This window comes from Loxodonta africana, chromosome 17 (assembly GCF_030014295.1).
Source record: "Loxodonta africana isolate mLoxAfr1 chromosome 17, mLoxAfr1.hap2, whole genome shotgun sequence".
In the NCBI taxonomy this organism is placed as follows: Eukaryota; Metazoa; Chordata; class Mammalia; order Proboscidea; family Elephantidae; genus Loxodonta; species Loxodonta africana.
The window spans coordinates 28,529,187-28,535,186 of NC_087358.1; positions in this window are offsets into that span (position 1 = coordinate 28,529,187).

The window sequence follows — 6,000 nt, forward strand, 5'->3', positions numbered from 1 at the left end:
CAGTGTTAAGAGAAATTACATGCCTCTTCAATTAATCCTCTTAGAAATCTTATGAGGTATTTTGTTTATTACTTATTATTGTCTGCAAATGGTAATACTAAGTAACTTGCTCAAAGTTTTAAAATATATCACAGTTGTAATTGGAACCCAGGCAGCTGAACTCCAGAGTTTAAGCTTATAAACTGCTTCACTATACTGTCTTTTTCTGCTAGGGCCAGTATTGGGAAGGCTGTGAATTGTGGCATTGATCTTTTAGTAGCCGGGTCACTATGAGTCAGAATCGAGTCGACGGCAATGGGGGTTTTTTAACATAGATGTTATGGGGTGAAAATCACACTCATGATCAACTTAAGTTCCAGCTTGACTGAGCTTGTTGGCTACTTAGATATTCATTAAGAAACAACAACAACAACAAAAAGATCTATGGTCAAACGTATTTCCTTGTCCTCAGGACGTATTTTAGTTACGTTAATTGCTGAGAAGAGATGATTCATTTAACACAAGCCTGAATTGCTGTATGTAGTCATGCGCAGAAGGTCTAAGCAGAAACTTTGATGGTCACTCAAACTGTCGAGAATGAAATAGTGGCACAGGAGTGTAGGATTTCATTGTTTGGCCAAGGCACCATATGTACCTAGGTAATGTGTCTTCCTTCACCACGCTCCTCCGCCCTATGGCTGTTTTTAATGTTTTTTCCTCATCACTGGATTATAGCAAGTTGATAATAGTGTCCCTTGGTGTGATTTCTTCATGTTTCTTCTTTTTGGGTTTCGTTGAGTTTCTTGGGTCTCTGGGTTTATAGTTTCCGTCAAACTCAGCCAAAGACTGGAGATTTCTGGAGTGTGCTCTCATTCTCTCCCTCTGTAAACCAAACCAAAAAACCAAGCCCATTGCCATCTAGTTGATCCCAATTCATGGCAACCCCATGTGTTACAGGGTAGAACTGAGCTCCCTCTAGTTTTCTTGGCTACAATTTTTACGGAACCATGTCACCAGGCCTTTCTTACAAAGCACCTCTGGGTGAATATGACCCACCAGCCTTTCAATTAGTAGTCAAGTACAAACCAATTGAGCCACCCAGTGATCTCTCTCTTTCTGTAGTAGCTCCTTTATCTCCAGTATTCTGCTCTGCACTGACTTCCTCAAAAACCCATCCTGTCCATTCATTTCAGTAAGACTACCAAACTCTGTGCTATGATCTGGAAGCTGCCATTAGTTCACAAGCTGGGCAATTATTGAGCTCACTTGGCTAAATGTCTGAAAGAAATCAGGAATCACTTTTAGGAATATGTCTGGAGAATTTTAGCTTGAAATAGAGTCAATGAGGCTGGATAGGAGAGAATTTATTGACATAGTCATTGACCCGTGATTCAGGATTCAATGCTCAGAATAGGACTCCTTAACTTGAATGAGTAATTTGCTAGGATGAGTCTTTGATGCTTAGGCATCATTGTGGCTTAATATAAGTGAGATGAGATAAAAAATATAGAATAAAATGTAGAGTTCAAGGTGGTGGAAATGCTAAAATTAATTTGCTATGTAAGAAATGAAAATCTACTACCTGACGTATTTACCTAGCACCAGAGGACACTGTTTTCATTAAGACAGTAACAAATGTATTGGTGAAGGTGGAGGGTGAGTGATTTTTTGAGAGACACCAAGATTGTTTTCCTCTGTAGACTTGAATTGACTGTGGAAAGTAAAGTAAAATATCAATGGAGATAATGGCATTCTGGAATTTCAGAAATGTGATAGGACTTACAAGTCAGAGGCAAGGTACGATAATGGGTGCTAAGGCCAGAATGTCCATTAGTGTACTTTCACGTACAAGAACCTGTGGCACAGCTAAAAGAGAATAAAGAATCTAGGGTTCAAAAGAGCTTGGATGCTAACCAAAATGTTGGCAGTTGGAATCCACCAGCCGCTTCTTAGAAACCCTATGGGGCAGTTTTACTCTGTCCTATAGGGTTACTATGAGTTGTAATTGACCTGACAGCAAGAGGCTTGGATTTTTTGGACCTAGAAATTTAAGGAGCCCGGTGGTACAGTGGTTAAGTGCTCAGCTGCTAGTTGAAAGGTCAGCAGATTGAACTCACCAGCTGCTCTGCGAGAGAAAGATGTGGCAGTTTGCTTCCATAAAGATTACAGCTTTGGAAACCCTATGGGCTGATTCTACTGTGGCCTATAGGGTCACTATGAATTGGAATCAACTCAGTGACAACAGATTTTGTTTGGTTTTTGGTTTTTGCTCAACCTGTATAATCAAAAAGAAGATGAAGAGAAGAAATTTAGAGCTGGTTAACAAAATGCTAATATTGGCTACTGGCATTGAAAACTATGGTCGTTTGTTCATTTTCAAAATTCAAGCAAGTTTCTAGATCCAGTATCTATTGATTGAAGGAAAAAATCTGTTTCCCTTGTGTAAGCAAGTACCTTGCAAACTACTGCAAGTATAGCGTAGTATATTAATATTCTTCTAATCCTTCCTCAAATTGACCTACGATGATTTATCACAATAACTATGCACTAGGGGAAGGTGAATTACCTGAACTTATCAATATTTGTAGGGTCTCAGGTGATACCAAAGAATTGAAATGCCACCATGATCTTCCGGTTAGAATGGGGTCTTATGGAAGACAGATTACAAATCATGTTTTTATTCACATTAACAGTGGGTACAATGGGCCCTCAAACTCAGCCTTTGGTTATTTCCCTAATCCCTAAATGTACAATTTTGATACATAGATCTAGAACCTGGCAGGATCATTACATTACTTCCCTGACCTGTAGAGTAAAGGCCATTATTATAGGAAGGGGAAAGTGGAAACCCTAAAACTGTTCACCCTCTAGTAAAATTAAATAATACAAATACTGAATCCTATAGGAAATACTATAGTGCTTCCTTAAAAGTCTTAAAAGATTCGACAGTAGTGGTCCCCATGATACACTCATTCAATTCACCCATCTAGCCACTACAAAAACAGATGGATTGTAGTGGCTGATGGTGGACTCTCATAAATTTAACAGCACAGCAGCTGTCATGCCAGATGAACAGAACCAATGGCACTTGGTGCACAGTTTTTGACCTGGCAAATGCATTCTTTTTCAATTGAAAAGCAATTTGCTTTTACATGGCAAGAATAGCAACAGGCATTTAATCTCTTGACCCAGAGCTATGTTAACTTTCAAGCTTTCTGTCAAAATATAATCCTTGAGGATTTTGATTATCTCAATTGCTGCAGAACATCACAGAGCTCCACTATATTAATGGCTTAATGCTATTTGAACTACCTGAGCAGAAAGTGATAGGTATCTTAAGGTCTTAGTATGACACACAGGACAGAAGTTGGAGATAAACTTTACAGTAACTCAGGGTCCTATCACACCAGTGAAATTTTTAGGAATCCAGTGGTCTGGGAAATGCCAGGCCATCATCTCTAAGAAAAAGAATGATTCATTGGCCCTTCAAATCCCTTCCACTAAGAAGAAAGCACCACACTTGTTGGACTCTTCGGATTTTGGGATATAGAACACAACATATTTGGGAATATTGCTCCACCGTACTTATCAGATAACTCAGAAGGGAGCTAGTTTTGAGTGGGTCCCAAAGCAAAAGATGTTTCTGCATTAAGTCCAGATTCTTATGCAGGCCTCCTCACCACTTTCACTGGATGACCCTGTGAATTTGATGGTGCTAGGGGGTTATGAAGATGGCACTGGACCTGGGAACATCCTGTTCTGTTATACGTAAGGTCACCCTGAGTTGGAACTAACTCCATGGCAGTGAAAACAACCATGATGTTTGTGTGGAGTCTTCCAATAGGACAGTTATAAGCAAACACCTAGGTTTCTGGGCAAGACCATATCTTTAGAGTGACTAAACTTCTTACTGTTTGATTAAAAAAAAAGAAAGAAAGAAACTCTCCTGGTATACTACTGAGTAAGGTCTGTGAGTGGTGCAAAATGTTTATGCTGTACTACCAACCAAACTGTTGGTGGTTCAAATCCACCCAGTGTGCCACAGGAGAAAGGTCTGGTGATCTAGTTTTGTAAGATTAAAGCCACTGAAAACCATATTAAGCAGTTCTACTCTGACACACATAGGGTCAACATGAGTGAGAACCAACACGATGGCAATGAAAAAAAAAAAAAACACGGAGTACCAAACCCTGACAATGGATTGAACTTTTCACCAATGGGAATTGGAAGCTGGCAGATAAATTCTCCTTCCATTCTCTTCCCAAAAAGACTTCTTCAGATACAGTTGTTCATGTGTTTTCTCATAAGACAAGTGTTGCACTAGATAGCACAGTAACATCTCGCTTGGGTTTTGTTCTGCTTATCTCACTCACTCTTACTCTTTATTAGCACTTTAATAAATGAGTAGCACATGAACTTTTGCCTCAGGCTCTGCTTTCTGGGGGAGGCCAAGATAAGGCAACTTTCCTGCTTAAGGCTCTTCAGTGGTTAAACCTACTCTTACCTCTCTATCTTCTAGTCACCTCTCCCAATTATCCCCTTGCAATTATCCTCTAAAGGTATCAAGCTGTTTTTGTCTTCCCACAGAACACATGTGTTTCACACCTTTCGACCTTGTCTTATGCTTTTTACTGAGCCAGGAATGCCTTTTATCTTTCCCATTTAATTATTTTATGGTCATCAACTCAGGGATCATCTCCTCCTGTGTCTTTTTCTTAGTGGTAAGAAGTATGAGGGGAAATGACTTATCATTAACCTTATAGGGAATTTCCTGCTGTGAATCAGACTGCTGATACTCTAGAATCTTCACCCATGTAGTAGGACCCTGAATCTTCAGGACATTTCTCTCCCCTGTTCTTACATGCGTACGTCACACTAGGGCCTCTAGAATAAAGTGGACAGCTCTTCGGAGACAATGATATGAGAGAGAATAGATCACCTATGAGAAAAAGTAAAGTAAATTTTGAAGGTATTGGTTAGGTGTCTGGACCCTAGAATTCAGACTGTTGGATGAAGTAAGGACGATCCCGACTTTCCCATGAACTTTGGGCAAGAAGAAAAAGAACTCACTTGGGGTAAGATTGGAAACCCTGGTGGCATAGTTGTTGAGTGCAACAGCTGCTAACCAAAGGGTCAGCAGTTCGAGTCTACCAGGCGCTCCTTGGAAACTCTGTGGAGCAGTTCTACTCTGTCCTATAAGGTTGCTATGAGTCGGAATTGACTTGACAGCACTGGGTTTTGGGGTTGGGGTAAGATCAAAGAACGTGTGCTCTACTTTGAAAAGAACGAAAGAGAAGCCTTCAAGCAGAGCTTCTGGGGTCAGACTTTGGAAACTTAGAAAATTTTACTCAACAGAGGAATTGGAGTAACATTTCAGAAGCCAAATGAGTGCTACTGATTATAGCTCAAGCTATTTATATTTCACTCAAAGAGTGATAACATTTGGAGTAAAATTCACCTTCCACTTGAGGTGGAATAAACTGATTCTTCCTTTAGTTCAATAAATAGTTTTGAGTGCTTTATCTTTGCTGTGTGCTGTGCTAGGCACTGAGGGTACAAAGATAGATCACATGGGGTCTCTCCTCTCAGAAAGCTTGCAGTCTAACGTGGAACGTAGACCCTCCCCATTGATAATAACTGGGTAACGTGATAAGTGCTGTGAGAGGGGCATGCCCTATACTCTCAGGGTGCTGTGGGGAATGGCTACACAGCTTGGCTCAGTGGGTGTGGGCACAGCAGGCCCCAATGTGACCTTTGCCTTCTAACACAGAGCAAGACAGGAGTATTATGAACAATAGTAAGCAGGATCAAGGATAAGAAACATATAGTGGGTGTGTATGTGAGCCCAGAGTGTTCCACTGCAAAAAACTTCCAGATGTTGAGGAAAAGGGGGTCTATTATTGTATCCTTTTCAGTGCATTCTCTCTGATAACATTTGTTGTTCTCTTCCCTGCTCTTTTCTAACTCAATAACAGACTATTGTGCATGGTGAGATTGTTTCTATCCCCTGTTCTGCTTTGT